Here is a 17,346-nt window from a genome sequence, read left to right on the forward strand (position 1 = left end):
ACCAAAATAAGTCATGATGAACAGTACACAGCAGAAAAACATTCCTGGACAGTTACTCCAGTAGTTTTCAGGGAATCTCCTTTAGAAGAGTCAATCATGAAATATATATTTAGATTTTTCATAGAATCAAATTTCAGAAGTTAGAATAGCTAGCTGCAAAAGGCCTGGACACATTTTGTTCTGTGGAACAAGAGCTCGTAATAAAGGAAAACAAGAAGAGGGAAAAATACTACTGCTCTAAGCTTTGTCTGTATAATGAAGTAAGTTTCCAAACTTTCTTTAGCTGTAAATAAATTCCATTAGCATTTTTGAGGGGGATGAATATAAATACCAATTCTGCACTAGGATGTTTCCAGTTGATTAACCATTATGTGAAGTGCTAACGCTTTTATCTGAGGGAGGGAGGAAGGAATACAGGGCACCCTGTTTGCCATTCTGTTCTGGTCCCTTCCAGAGGCAGTGAGGTTTTATCTTCCTTCCCTTTTTATTCATCTACCACCCACAAATGCAAATTGATTTATTAAGAGTACACATCTCAATGCTAGGATACCAAAGGAAGGAAACTTAAGGTAGAATGCCAGATTCATCATAGCTTAATGATGTGAGCACAGTGACCTGGAAACCGCTGAGTCCTAGACAAGCCAGAATGATTGGCCACTATAATAGGGTCTAGGAGGAAACATTATTCAGGAAATCATGGGTTAATTAAGTTCCCCATAAAAAACCTTGGCAGGCTGTTCCTCCATAAAAAGTCCTTAGACCACAGAACAAAGTTCTTTTTAAGGGGGAGAGGAATAGATACTTACTGCAGTACTTGGTGGCCTTGGAGTATTCTCATCAGTACTTGATGGCCAAGAATTGCTTGATGGCCACTTGGATCTCACCTGATTGGTACTCAGAGTGCTATGTGGTTGTTGAAATTAAAATCAGGGCCTCACCTATGCCAAGTAGTCACTGTACCACTTGATTTATTTCACCGTACACTGATCTAAACTTATCCAATGGGCTGGAGTGATAGCACAGCGGGTAGGGCGTTTGCCTTGAATGCAGCCAACATGAAGATGAGGATGAAGAAAAAGAAATACTAGGAGGAAAAAGATAATTTCCGTTTGCATAATGTGTTCTTTTACAGCATCATATTTTATTCAATAGTTATCACCTAATTCAACCCAATATCCTATCTTTGTTTAACAGATGAGAAAGGTAAGACTAAGTGAGTTTCTGTGACTTGCAGGATCATGTGGAACTAGGATTCACATTCATGTCTCTCTTACTCTGAAGTATGCACTCTTAACTACCTATGATACTGTCTTATTCAGAATTTTTTTAAGTTCCAGGCACTGTGCCTCTGGGATAGAGCAGTGAATAAAGCAGACATAATTTTTACCCTGAAGGAACTTCAATCCAAGTTATTGTGTACAATCCATGCTAGAGAAAATTGGATTCTTTTATTTTTTTGCTAAAAATCTACTTTATTGATATCTATCAAGTGGATACTTTTCTAGTCTGACAATTCCATTTTGACAAAAAGAAAATATCAATGCTCAAAGATATTGTTTTAAACAAAACTTATATTGAAGCAAAACGGGTAAATCAAGATTTTCAATCTTTTAATAAAATATGACTCCTAAATTAAAACTATATAATTAATTGCGCTGTGCTTTTTATAGTAATTAGGTGTAATCTATTTGTGTTTCTTTTTTTTTTAATTTTTATTAGTGAAACACCATGAGGTACAGTTGTAGACTTACAAATTGTTGTGCTTGGATTTCGGTCATACCATGATCAAATACCCATCCCTCCACCAGTGCCCATTTTCCACCACCAAGGATAATATCCCTCCCCCCCATTCCCCCCATCCCCCCCTGCCACTGTGGCAGGGCATTTCCTTTTGTTTTCTCTCTCCTTTTGGGTGTTGTGATCAGCAAAAGAGGCATTGAGTGGCAAACATGTTCAGTCCAGTCTACTTTCAACCTGCATTTCCCCTCCTGGGAGGATCCTCCAAACACCCTCCATTTGGTGCTCCCTTCTCTATCTGAACTGTCCTTTCCCCTAGAATACCCGGCTGGCCTCTAAGATATGGAGTAATCCTCCTGGTGTTGATCTCAGTTATTCTTGGGTATTAATCTCATATTTTGTTATTTTATATCCCCCAGATGAATGCAATCTTTCTATGTCTATCCCTCTCTTTCTGACTCATTTCGCTTAGCATGATACTTTCCATATTGTACCACTTGTATGTAAAGTTCATGACTTCATCTTTTCTAAGAGCTACATGGTACTCCATTGTGTAGATGTACCAAAGTTTCTTTAACTAGTCATCTGTTCTTGGGCACTCAGGTTTCTTCCAGTTTCTGGCTACTGTAAAGAGTGCTGCAATGAACAAACAAGTGCAGATGTCACTTCGAGAAAATTGGATTCTTTTGTTTTGAAATCATCATCACTGTCACTGTCACTGTCCTCCCATTGTTCATCGATTTTCTTGAGCAGGCCCAGTAACGTTTCCATTGTGAGACTTGTTGTTACTGTGTTTGGCATATCGAATACATCATGGGGAGTTTGCCAGGATTTGCTGTGTGGGCGTGATACTCTTGGTAGCTTGCCAGGCTCTCTGAGAGGGGTGGAGGAATCGAACCCAGGCCGACGTTTTGCAAGGCAAACACCTTAATGCTGTGCTATCGCTCCAGCCCTGAAATCATCATACCAATGTGTGTGTGTGTGTATATATATATATATATATATATATGTATATATATATATATATATATATATGCTTTCTGATCAATATGAACCAGAATTCCAGAGAAAGAGGTGTATTATTTCTTTATGCTCATCCCTAAGCCATTATAAAATGTGACAAGGTCAGTTATTGACTAGTTCTAGAAGGATGAGTTTCTTATTTTAAGAAGCTAATTTTTAAGTACTCCAAGCAGCATCTGCTGATGAAATTGGAAAATTTTGTTTTACTAAGGTGATTTTTTACTATCCATTTTCTATTATTTAACAAAAAAAGGAAATGATTGAAAATAAACCTATTCATAATATTTCTTTGGAATCAAAAGAGATCTATTAATATGAACTTCCTGCCAGATGCAATTTTTCCCTGCCCCTTATGTGAAGATCTATTCATATTTAGAGCAAATATTCTAGGAATTTGTGCTTCCCCATCTCCAAGTCTTACAGTATTCTGAGACAGCACATCAGGCAACCCTGTAATTAGGATAGTCTAGTGTTTTTTCAACCTTTTATGTCTCTGGACCAGCACCAGTCTATGGACTGGTGGTTGAAAATTATTGGACTGTAGGCTATTAAGTCTTTATATATTTCTGATTTTAGAAGTCATAAAGCAAATTCGAAATGCATAGTTTGACTTTTATCATCTACTTGGTCCACAACTACCTTAGAAAACAGCAATTAATTCTTGAAGGCCCAATCTAGTCCTCTATTTTATGTAGCCTGTGAGCAAAAGCTAGTTTCCAAAAAATTAAATGGTAAAAGAACAAACATGATAACCTTTCGCTATCTGTGTTGCATACCATAATGCCGAGAGAGAAAGGAGAGGAGAGGAGAGAGAGAGAGAGAGAGAGAGAGAGAGAGACTGAGAGAGAGAGAGAGAAAGAGAGAGAAAGTGCCTGTCACAAACCATAGAGGCAGGCTGTGGGGGTGTGGCAGGAGGGAAACTGAGGTGTTTGGTAGTGGAAAATAGACACTGGTGAAGGAATAGGTGTTGTATGATTGTATGACTGAAATATGATCATGAACATCTTTGTAACTATATATCTCATGGGAACTCAATTAAAAAATAAAATTTTAAAAAAATTTAAAAATTAAATGGTTGAAAAAATCAAATGAGAAATAGTATTTTACGACACGAAATTCAAATTTTAAATAATATCTTATTGGATCAAAACCATGCTCATTACATATATATATATATATAGTCTATTTCTAGTTATCATCTCCAGTTTCAGAACTGTGTAGATACTAGAGACTAGATGGCCCACAAAGTCTAAGCATTTAGTATTTCACCTTTTATGAAAAAAGATTTCTGACTCCTGAGTTAGAGGGAAAAAATAATCTTGTGCATATAACACATACATATGCAAGCTAACAATTATAGGACAATTTAATAATCACTGCTATACTTTTGAGAAAACAATAACATTAAATAAGTGCCGAGTCAGTAATTTTAAGTTACATGTAATCTATAAAAGTTTTGAAAACCTTGCATAGTTTAATCTTAGTTGTGTCTCCTTAATCATCGTCTTTCTAGACATTTTGAGACTTCTCTTTCTCATACGTATCATGACTGATAATTAGAAATCCAGGAGAAGGAAAGAAACAAGTGAAGGCAGAGGGGAGAAGAGGGAGATGAGAAGTGACAGGGGTAGGATCAAGGGGACAAAGGAAAATTTATGGTGTTAAAGAATGATAGAGCTAAATATGCAAACCACAGAGTAAAACAATGCTGAAATCTCGAGATCCAAACTTTAATAACAACACTTAAATGGTGTCTGTCAAAATGTCAGGCTTGGGCTGGGGTGTGGGGTGTAAAAGTTGGAATCAGGGAGCACTGATGGATGGAAGTTGACACTGGTGGTGGGATTGGTGATAAAAGATTGTATGTCAAAAACCTAACTATGAATAACTTTGTAATTTATGGTGATTTAATAAAATAAAATTTTGAAAAAGAAGGAAAACAGAAATCCTAAAATTTGGTGTGGGTCCCCCAAGCAGTACTCAGGAAGCGTTAGGAGCTGCTACAAGTAATTCTTGCCAACTAGGCAGGCTGTCCAATGTAAAGTCCTGTGGTGCTAAGGATTACCCAGATAACTTTAGTAATGCTCAGGGGCCTCCATGTGTACATGTATACTCCAAGTGTATACCTGTGATATTAGGGGACCACGTGGTGATGGGAATTGAACAAGAACTGGCATTATGCAAGTCATGTACCTTAATCCCCTTTCTACAGCGGGTAGGGCGTTCGTCTTACAAGCAGCCAACATGGCCGACCCGAGTTCGATTCCTCCACCCCTCTCGGAGAGCCCGGCAAGCTACCGAGAGTATTTGATATGCCAGACACAGTAACAACAAAGTCTCCAATGGAGACGTTACTGGGCCCGCTCGAGCAAATCGACGATTAACGGGAGGGCCTTTACCCTTTACCTTTACCTATCACTCTAACCTAAGAACTCCATAAATATTAACATTAAACTCGTATTTAGCTGTCAACATTTACCTTTATGGCATCAATAATACACATGTGAGTATATATTGCTATTTATTATTTAATATATAATATTTAGAATCTGTTTATTTGCATTTTCAGTCAGTCCACTATAGTTAATGTGAACCCTGGACATGTCATTGAGTCAAATGTAAAACAGAGATATGATTTTATTTTTGTTCTTTGTTTCCCATTGTTTCTAGTAACACTTTTGATTAAATATTTGCTTTAATTTTTCCTCTGAAGCAAGTATATGTATTTTCCTTCGTTCTTTTTTACCCTGTATTTCCCCAACCTCCAGCAGTACTGTTAGTTGCTATGCAGAAATTATTGTCAGCATTGGTTTAATAACTCAACACTGGAAATTAAACTATCAATTTTTCAAAACATTCAGTAGTAAAGGAGTGCCAGAAGAAAGATGATTGGAATAGAAAATTATCACCTAAGAAATATTTACCCTTCATGGTAGCTCTTGTATAGCTTTGCAGATTGAGATTGTATCATTTGTTATGGAGCAGGATAGCAAGGGAAACAGGTTACTTTATATCACATTAAGACATATCCTAGATACTGGGCATGTGATCAAATGAGCAGAAGTAGAGGGACTGAATGGGCCAGGTGAAAGGCTATTGTAACGAAATACAGAACAAATTCAGATGTTCTCATTATACTTATGAAATAAAGAGGTTAGAACATCAAGTTTTTTTTACTTTTGTCTTTTTTTTTCCTTTTTTTAAATTTATTTATTTATTTTTTTTACAGTTGTAGATTTACAATTTTTTGTGCTTTGGTTTCAATTATACAATGATCAGATACCCATCCCTCCACCAGTGCCCGTTTTTCACCACCATGGATAATATCCCTCCCACCCCCATCCCCCCATCCCCCCCTGTCTCTGTGGCAGGGCAATCCCCTGTGTTCTCTCTCTCCGTTTGGGTGTTGTGGTCTGCAAAAGAGGCATTGAGTGGCAAACAAGAACATCAAGTTTTGAGGTCATAAATGAAATTCTGGTGCTGCTACTTACTGGTTAAATGCTCTTAATAAGGCTATTTGATCTTAATGAACTTTAGTTTCCTCATTTGTAAAACAGTAAAAATTTCTTTGAGATTTAAAATGGAATATTTATAAATATGTTTAGTTCTGGATGTGTCCAAACATTTGATATAAGTTTATTAATTTTAATCATTAGCTTGTTTACTGAAAGAAATAATATGTAAAATATGTACTACTAACCAATGCTTTATGGCTGTTTATATCTAGGTATGTAAAGGAGATCATTGAGGGGAATAATGAGTATAACTTAGATAACCCATGGGTTAGTCTAATTACTATTAATAATGACAGCAGCACTATAGATTAGTATTTATTAGGTAATCACCAAGTGTTTAATATTCACAGAAACTCTAATGATGAACTGTCATCATCCTCATTTTAAGTATGGGGAAACTAATGTAAAAAACCCTTAGGTTCTAACAACGGAACTATGATAAAAAGGGGTAATCACAGTGCTTGGTAACCACAATGGACTGGAAAGGTTCAATGGATAATGGTTGAGAGATATTGACTTTTTTTTGTTTGAGGCCATACAGCTGTGCCCAATATTGACATTTTGGTAGTATGTAATATTGTGCCCCTAAATTACATTAGTATCTACACTCCTACAAATAATTGCAACCTCAAAAATAAAATTTAAAATGAATAAAACTTGGGGTTACAAATTTTAAAACTTTTAACTGCCTCAACAAAGTAAGTCAGCTAAATGTAGCAGAAGTGTGATTCAAACTCAGTCAGTTTAACTGAAGAGATTCTATGTTCAGCCATGATACTGTATAGTCTTCCAGGTTTTGCAGTTTAGTTCTATGACCTAAGCTATGATTGTGAATGTTAGCTATGATTGTGAATGTTATTCCCTTCACACCCCAATGGGTGTATTGTTCATATTGGCTATATGCAGTAAAAATGGTGCATAATCCTATGGGTGGGTATGGTAAAATTTCTTAAATTACCTGAGTTTTCAGTTCTTAAAATTTAAGGTGTGAACTTATTGGAGACTGGGGCTCTTCTAGATGAGGGTCTGGTATGAGTGTGATAATAATAATAAAAATAATTAGTACTTTGCTTAAGACATATTCACATACACACATATAAACACACATATATTTGACTTTGAGCTTGTCTGATGAAAAAAAATTCTAGGATAATCCAAATAAGGACATGGCACTGGGAAGACGTAGAGCTGGAGGATTAGGGAGCTAATCCTCATCACATCCCTCTGACTCAGGTTGTTGATGCCATAAAGAGATAGTTCGTATCAACAGCTGATGCTCTGAACAACAGAAATAAAATATTCCTTTTGTAAATAATGCAGAAGTAGAGATATTGTAAATGAGTGGACTAAGAAAGGTTATTTTCTTTTTTACACTGATATTTATAGTCTAAAAATTAAAGTAGATATTAAATGGAATTAGGTATTATCTATAAAAACCATTTTAAGGAAGTGATTAATCAAGAATTGTATGTGTTACCTAGTGACAATCTATCCATTGATAAACTCTTAACTAATTGATAATAGTATCAGGAATTTACACATATATGCAGATAAATTGGATTTAGGTATTAAAATATAGCTATGCTAATTAATGATATTTCCCCTCACATACTTTGCTTTCTTTTATTTAAGAATGCATTTTTGGGGTAACCTTAACTGAAAAATATGTTAACATATTTTTCTGATCAATTATATTCCATCTCTAAATAGATTTTTTTCTAAAATACATAACCATTAAATATACATAGTTAAGATAAGAACTTAAATATGCACAGAATTCCATTTCTTATTATCTTGGATCCCCAAGCTTCTTTTTGAACTCTCCTATAGTTAGATATTGTTTCCATTCCCAAGGTTTTTTAAAATATATATTTTTATTGACTCATGTGAGATACATGGTTGCAAAGTTGTGATTAGGTTACAATCATACAATTTTCCATCACCAATCCCTCTACCAGTGTACATTTTCCACCACCAAAGTCTCCTTCTCACCGTCCCTGCACAACACTCTGTTCTCTCTCTCTCTCTCTCTCTCTCTCTCTCTCTCTCTCTCTCTCTCTCTCTCTCCTCTTTTGGGTATTATGGTTTGCAATAAAGGCACTGGAAGCTTTTCCTGTAAAATCCTTTACCTACTTTCAATTCTCAGTTCTAGTACATTCCCAAGATTTTTCATGGCTCTACCACCCCCGTACTCTACCCAAGTGCCATAGCCCATGCAGATTTCTTTTTTTTTCTTTTGTTTGGCACCAGGCAATGCTTAGGGGTTACTCCTAGCTCTGAATTAAGAAATTACACCTGGTAATTTCATGCTCAGGGTCCTTGCAAGGTTCTAGGGATCGAATCTGGGTCAGTCATGTGAATGGCAAGTGCCCTACCCACTGTACAGTCGTTCCAGCCCCATCAGCCTTGCTTCTTATGAAGGCAGTTAGTTAGTTTAGGTACTTTGTGAGAATTGTAGATACCCGCATATGGCTAATTAATGTCAACAATTCCTTTGCCATTTCTACTGTGCCTTATGATAAAAAATGACTTCCTGTTTGCTACTTCAGTCAGATTAGTTTATTCATCGTTCCCTGAATCTATTCTTCACCTTCCTGCTTCAGGGATGTTTTTTTGCTTACACTGGTTTCTTTTCTCTGAAAATTCTCGCCCTTCCACTCATTTATGCCTGTCACTCTCCCCATTTAAAGCCCAATGCAAATCACACTTCCTCTAATAAAATCTTCCTCAGAATTCATCTTTGTGTCTTCCATTTCCCCACAGAAATTGCTTATACTTCAGTTATAACTACAGTGACTGCATTTGCTGTACTCTAAAATCAGGACACATGCTTTGACGATTATAAGTATACTTACAAGAACAATGTGATAGATTATTTGAAATCAAGATGACTCTAGAAAATTTAGAGTGCATATTTGCCTTAATTATAGCATTCATTACAGCCTGCCTTGTGTTGACGTTAATTATGTATTTGTTTGGATCATTCCTGATGCTGTGAGCAAGAATGTGTCATGGGCATCTTTGTATCACCCCACCTGTCACAGTCCTTTGTCTACAGTAGACATTCATTTTTTAATGCAGTCATCAGCTATTTATTAAGATTATATCATGTGCCTGGTGCTTTGCTAGGTGTTGAGGCTGAGATAAAATATTTCCTGGAAGGAAATAAATCATGACAGCATCCTAAAATAAGTTCCACATTAGAGTAAACCTCAAATACCTAAGAGGGGCTGCTCAAATAAACTTGAAGAGTTAGGAAAACCCTGAAGGAAGTGAATTTTTTCAAATTGATGGGACTTTTTTCAAATTGATGGTACTTAGGGACTTAGCATAGAGAGAATACTGTGTGGTATGTGAATAGCATCAAAGGTGTGAGCAAGAGCAGCCCATTATAGAAATTCTTGTTTCTTCATCCCGTATAGAGTGTAGAAGGTGAAGGCGGACGAGAGGAATCAAGAATGAAAAAGGGAAGTAGGCCACTGGATTAGATGCTAAGAATATAGGAATGAACAGGACATGGCCCCAGTCTCTCAGAATTTGTTTAAAAAGAAGACAGGGGATGAATGGAGAAAATATGATACAGTATAATGAATTTTCTGAATAAAAAGATTCCACTTGTTTCTAAGAAGTCGTGTTAAGGCACTTCATCATCCTAAGGACCTAGCAGTATTTTACATAAGGTATGAGGTTTAAGTTGAAATAGAGGATAATTACAGTGGTGAATGAATTGTCAGCACTAAGATCTTTTGTTCCTACTTTTATGAAATGTAGCATATGGAAGATACTGTGGAAGAACAAAGAGTACAACATATTTTCTCTCCTTCTCTGATACTTGCTTTTCACTCTGTACCTGTGCACAGTGACTGAAATTGAAAGATTGATTACATGAGACATAATTGCTTTTTTCCCCTTCCAATCAGAAAGCAGTTCTTCAGTTACTTTATTACTTAGTTTGAAGCTTTTCCTCTCTTTGCTGATCAATATTTTAACCGAGTCTTGTGTAAAATGAAATTTACACTCAGGTGTTCCCTTAGCAACCATTACACAAAATCAAATACATCTGTTCTCAGAATCAGTTCATATTTTTAAAAACCTCATAGCTCCCTAATCTTCTCTTATTAGGAAAATGGCTTTATAAATGAGTTACAATCCGTTTTACAACAAATAATTTTAAGAACCATATTTAAATTGACTTTGTGAGATTTTAAAATAGAAGCAGAAACTGACTACAACAAAATTTCAAGTGATTTAGTCAATAATAAGCAATTAATATTTAATAGTACCTATATGTGCCACATTAGATGCTGTGAATTAAAAAATGAAAAAAATTGTTTTTTCTCATGAAGCTTAAAATATGACATGACAGACACTTGCAGCAATATATATGTATATATAAAATATAAGGTTTAAAGATGACAATGTACATTACATGTGGGAGCATGGTTTAATTTAAGTTTGCTTTAATTTGATTTGCTCAAATTATCTTTCACCTCTACTGAACTGAATCTAAGTGGTATAAACTGTCAGTTCTTGAAATCTAATCCCAGAACTGAACTATAAACAGTGAGAAAGACTTAGTATCTGGGAATTTTTAAATTGTCACAGAAAAATATCTAAAAGTGTCACAAGAAACTGTCAGATATCATCCAAGTCAGTGTAAAGTTCACAAATGTTTTCTGAACTTATTTTTGTAGTTTTCTTTCAGATCCCCACTTGCAGAGAGACCAAGTTCCACAAATGATGATGCAAAATCAAAGGAACTTTATTACTAGCCCAAACCAGTACTCACCTGAGCTAGGGTCCAAGACGCACCCAACACAGTGGAGTCTTGACAAGGACCCCGAGTTCAAATCACAAGCAATTTATATAGGGTTCAGAGTTAAGAAGCAATTTATATACTAATATAATTTAGCATTGGCCCTATTACAATGGTGGTCAGCAATTAGGCAATGGTTAGCAACAGTTTCTAAGGAGGGTGCAGTGACCATTCATGACCGGCCAGACCCAGCTGTCCAATTCCTTTTCTTTGCAAGTTATTGAACTGGGAGTTTACCAGCAACTGCAAGTCCTGCATCAGGGACAAAGAAACTGAGTTCTAGTTGAGACTTAATGTTAGCTGCAGCCTGTCATGGCATCAGTTTTGCCCTCACAGTTTAATGTTTTTCCCAAGGAAGAACATAGAATACTGAATGGATATAGCATATTCAAAGGTTATTGTACTTAAAATGTTATTGTGCTTTGAAGCATTAAAGCTTTTTCAGATACTAAGTGATGGAATAGAGTACTCCTAAGTCCACACTATGGGGTTTTGTTCTATTATCAGAATCCTTGTTCTTTAGTTTTCTGTAATATTAGGTCAAATAAACAATTAGCTGATGACCCTAGCTCCAGTGAGGACAGTCATGCTTCATTTTCTTACTGTCCTGATATAGATGATCTTGCCTATGCTTATTTTCCCTCAGCATTTGACTAATTCATTCCTACTAATTAGTATAAAATTGGTATTCCTTAACATGATTTGTGGAGATCTGTATGTTCTGGCACTCCCTTGAGTTTCCAACCCTATTTCACCCTCTCTCTCGTATTTTGAGCTCCGTGAAGACTAGATGTCTTGCACTTCTTCAAACATTGAATGTTCTTTAAGTTTTCTGAGCCTTAACTTACAATGCTCTTCATGCTTTGATTGTTCTTCTGCTGAAACTTTGATTAATCCATTCAGTATACAAGATTTGGTTCAATTATCAATTCCTCCAGGCAGGTTTTTTGTTTTATAAACAAAGAATGTAAGAAAGCTTTGATTCAAGGGGGACTGCCACGGGTAGTGGTTTGGTTGTTGCTGTAGCTGTGATCCCAGCAAGGCATATCTCGGTTGTGCACAGGGGGCAAGAACACACGAGGCTGTGTTCAAATGGGGAGCATGTGATGCCACATCCCTGCTCTCAAGCAGCCTTTATGACACTGGTTTACAACGTCTGCTCCCTACAACCTGTAGCACCTCCTTCTCTCTTGCAGAAATTCCAATTTCAACTCCTAATTTTAAAACTTATATTAATATAATGCGCTTACATTCACTTGATCACTTGATCACTTGACATACCACTACTCATCAATATGTTCTAGCGGGCGCCAGTAATGTTTCCATTTGTCCCTGTCGCATGCTATTTAGCCCAATGGCGTCTGCTTATTCTAGGAACACAAAAAGCCTCAAACCGATCATTCAGGGTCTTCACAAAGAAGTCTGACCATCTCGTAGGTGGGCAGCCACAGGAACTTTTGAATGCGCTTACATCATCATTATCAATTCCCAACCATACTTCCTCACAGTTTCTGTCATCTCTGTTTTATGGTCCATACAGATTTATGGGTAATTCTTAGTGTTGAATAAAGAAATAAATCTATTTGCTTTGATACAATCACAGCAAGTAAATGGTGATATTTTTTAATGTTCTAAAATTTGGAGGCTTACAGTAATGATGTGATTGATGCCATCGCATCTTGGTCAGACCAATGATGTCGTACTTGATCTTCGCTCTTGTACCCTAAGGTCCTGGATGAATTCATCCGATGCCAGCTTATGTGCATTGAAAATACAGACAGTCATTTTTGTCCTGCTTCGTTTTGGCAGCCTACTTCGGCATTGAGATTTTATCAGCCTCTCCTACCTCATCCTTCTTAACACTGCCATATTGGTGGCTCTTTCAGGGTCAGGGGAATAAAACACATTGTATCTACTGGTTTTGGCGTATTGAATATGCCATAGATAGTTTGCCAGGCTCTGGGATGCAGCGGGATATTCTCGATAGCTTGCCAGGCTCTCAAGAGGGATAGAGGCTTTTAGGGTGGACTCTAATTGCCCTTGCAGGTGTTCCCATGGTTAAAACCATAATTGAACCCTATCAAATATGGTGCTGTAATCTTGGAAGATGGGTATTAAGTGTCTTATAATGTGTCCAGAAAGTGTCCTAAAGCTTGGCGGTGGCTGGAGAGTGGAGGTAGTGGAGGTCTGTCGGTGAGGTATTTATCTGGTACTGGTAAGGTGGGTCTTCTGTGAGTAATCCCTGGGTCACAAGAGGTTGGTGGAAGCAGACAGAGCAGGGTAGGATGGGGCTTCTGTTTTTAATCCCTTGGTCTCTGGAGATTTTTGGGAACAGGCAGAGGATCTCTGTTCCTGCGTCCCATTGAGCCTGGAGTCCAATGTCACAGAGTTCCACTTAACTGGTTCTGTGGGGCTTCACTCATGCATGAGTCTTGGCCCAGTGTCCAGAAGTGTCCCGGAGCTTGGCGGTGGCTGGGTAGTGGAGGTAGTGGAGAGGGGTTCATCAGGGTGATACCATTTCACCAAAACTCTTCAGTGCCACCCTCGAGAACCTCATGTGATTACTGGAATGAGAAGGAATGGGAATGAAGATAGACGGGTTGGAAACTACAACACCTTCGCTTCACTCATGACATCGTTTTAATAACACCAAACATCAGCCAAGCGGCACAAACGCTGGCCGACTTTGACCATGAGTGTGGAAAGGTCAGACTAGAGCCGAATCTCACGAAGACAATGTTTATGAAAAACGGTCTAGTTCCTGACGTTACATTTGCTCTCAATGGAACGAACATCTCTGAATGCAACAGTTATGTATACATAGGTTGAGAAGTCAACATGACAAATGACCTGGCACCTGAGTTGCGCAGGAGGAAGAGAGCGGCTTGGAACGCCTTCATGAGCATCGAAGAAATAACTAAGAGGACCAAGAACCTCCAGCTCCAGGAACATTCTTAGATACCACTGTTCTTCTTGCATTAACATATGCCTCAGAGACCTGGGCCCTAGGAAAAAAGGATGAGAACGCTATTTGGTTCTCCCAAGGAGGAATCGAAAGAGATATGCTTGGAGTATCATGCTTCACTCAAATGAGATAAAGAATCTGGAGTTCCAACCTCCATTGACAATCAAGAATCAGGGATGCTAACTCATTTGCCAAGGCATCAAAAATCAGATGGGCTGGACATGTGATGTGATTTGGAGATGACCGCTGGCCTAGAGCCAACTGGATTCCACGAAATGTCAAAAGATTGTGTGGCCACCCATCTACAAGTAGGTCAGACTTCTTTGTCAAGACCCTGAACAATAGGTTTGAGGCTCTTAGTGTTTCTGGAGCAAGCAGACACCATTGGGCTACACTAGCATGCGACAGGGATGAATGGAGACATTACTGGCGCCCGCTCGAGCAAATCCATGAGTAATGGGATGTCAAGTGATCAAGTGACAGTAAGGATTGATTCTTTCAAGGTACAGCATTGTGACCTCTCACAATCTCTTCTCATTTTCATCTACCATGTGCTTCTGCCCTCTTAACATGGGATCATCCTGACATCAATCAGTTCTTCAAATGTAAGATAATCATGTAGGATTGTAGGATGTAAGATAATCATTCTTTATCTAATTGACTTAAATGTTTTCTTGTGTACAGAGTATCCTGTCAAGGATCAATTGATTATCCGAACACCCCAAGAAAGAAAGGAGATATATTTTAATCTCTTTATATCTTAATAATATGCCTTTAGAAAGTATGTTTATAGGCAGATAAAAAGAAAGAAGTGCCTTCCATAGAGACAGAGTGAGGGAAGGGTTGTGGGAGGGAAACTGGGGACATTGGTGATGCAATATGTACACTGGTAGAGGATATTGGAAAGCTGTATGAGTGAAAATCGACCATGATAAGTTTTGTAACTCTGTATCTCCTGGTGACTCAATGAAAATAAATAATAAATAAATAATAAAGGAAAACCATCCAAATACGTTTATTCATGAGAGACTCACAACTGAAAAAAAAGTATATTTAAACGGTCTTTTTATTTGTTTCACTTTTCTGTTAACTCTAGTATTCATGACTGTGTTTTCAGGTGTTAGCACAAAAAAAGCTGTCTCTTGAACTTATCTTAGAACACTTTTAGTTCGTGTTCATACCACAACAGTAAAAATTCATAGGTTTAGTTTCTAGGTAGGCCACTTTCTTTTGTAGAGTTCCACTCTTTTTTTTCTTTTTGGGTCACACTCGGCATTGCACAGGGGTTACTCCTGGCTCATGTACTCAGTAATTACTCCTGTCAGTGCTTGGAGGACCATATGGGATTCTGGGAATCAAATCTAGGTTGGACACGTGCAAGGCAAATGCCCTACCCGCTGCGCTATGGCTCTAACCTCTTTACAGTTCCACTCTTATAATTTATATCACTAAGTCATGTTTACTGATACTTTTTAAGAGGAGGTGCATACTGTTCTATGCTGTATTTTTGTATTAATCCTAGGTTAAAATATCTAATAAAAATTACCTAATGAAAATGGCCACTATTATAAACACTTTATATAAATTAACTTGTGTTTCACATCAATTCCTATATAAGAATATCAAAGCACGGTGAAGTTTTAAGTAATATCCCCAAGGTCTAATAAGTGCAATAAATATTTTTTTACCTACTCAATCTATTCTAAAAGCCTTATTTTTTAGTGTTTATGTAGTATGCCTCAAGAGCACAAGGATTAGTGTCTCAAGAACAGATTATACTGTCTGTACACTTCAAAGGAAATTTTCTTAAGGGATGTAGTAATTAGAGAAGTATGTATTAGAAAGATTTACATTTCAAGACAAATATTTCTATTTTATTCAACTCTGTTTGATCAGACTTTTTTCTCAATCACATACAATGGATATAGAAACCATATAATGATTGGCTTGGTGTTCAACAAAGCCCTAAGCTGTTTATATAAGAATTGTCATGGAACATTTTTCCTATTATGAGTCTTTTAAATGGCCAGATGTTATTGGATTAATTTACTAGTACTGGTCACTGTATTTTTTTCACAAAAATGAGAAATGCTTCAATATTTACCACTGAAAATGAAATTGAAATAGCTATACGAAATTTCGTTAGTATAAATATCTGGTTTCATATTTTAATCAGCAGAAATTGTGAAGTCATATATCATCAGATTTATTATCCAGTTCTTTTAAAATATTCCCCTAATCATAAGGTTATAAAATTATATTATTTATTGCTGAAATATTTCAATTTTTAGAAAAATATTAAAATAACTGCTTCATATATTAGTTGACGAAGGACAGGTGGGCACTGTGAATGTGTTTCTCAGCTTCTGCCACATCTGCCATCACTGCTGCTCTTTTCTCTTTGAGGTCTTTCTTTATCGCTTCTCTACACCACTTTGAAGCTCGGAAGTTCACTTGTGGTTGCCTGAGGCTTGCACCAAGCCATGTCGGCAAATGAGCTCAAGTGTTTTTGAAGACAGGCGTATTTTTTGTGGCTCTCTCTCTCTCTCTCTCTCTCTCTCTCTCTCTCTCTCTCTCTCAGCATTCCTCGCACAATCATGGAGGTGCTGAACCAGTCAATCGTATTCCTCGTCAATGTTGTCAATGACGGCATCTTACCATGTTGCTGCAATAGTGCCAAAGAGCTCCCATTTGGGTTTCAGTTTAGACAATGATCGAGTACCCATTGTATAACTGAAATCCAAGCACAAAAACTTGTAACGCCAACAACTGTACATCATGGTGTTTCACTAACAAAAAATAAAATAAAATAAAGTAAAATTTTAAAAAAATTATAAAAAGGTAAAAAAAATAAAGAGCTCCCAGTTGGTGGTCATTCTGGGAGTTCTCTTCTTAAACTTTGCAGCCCTTTCTCCCCGCTCCATGAAATAGAATTTTGCACAAAGAAGATGGTGGTCCAATCCCATTTGGAATTTTGGGAAAACAGTGACATAAGTCATACAAAACCGTCAATTGAATATGATTTGGTCAACTTCGTTGTGGAACTGTCCACAGGAGACTCCATGTCCAACGTTTAGATTTGGCCTTCTGGAACTGTGAGTTACCATGGATTGTCTTGGTTGACAAAATGAACTCAGATAGTCTCTCACCCAGTTCCTTTCATTTTAGGCCAAGGATCCCGATGTGGAGTTTTTCAGCTGATCTTTTCGGTCATATCTTGGCATTAAAATAACCAACAATGTTCTTGTAGAAGATGTGGTCTTCTTTATAGAACTTCTCTACCTCCATTT

The sequence above is a fragment of the Sorex fumeus genome, unplaced genomic scaffold (genome assembly GCF_029834395.1).
Source record: "Sorex fumeus unplaced genomic scaffold, SorFum_2.1 ptg000058l, whole genome shotgun sequence".
NCBI classification, from domain to species: domain Eukaryota; kingdom Metazoa; phylum Chordata; class Mammalia; order Eulipotyphla; family Soricidae; genus Sorex; species Sorex fumeus.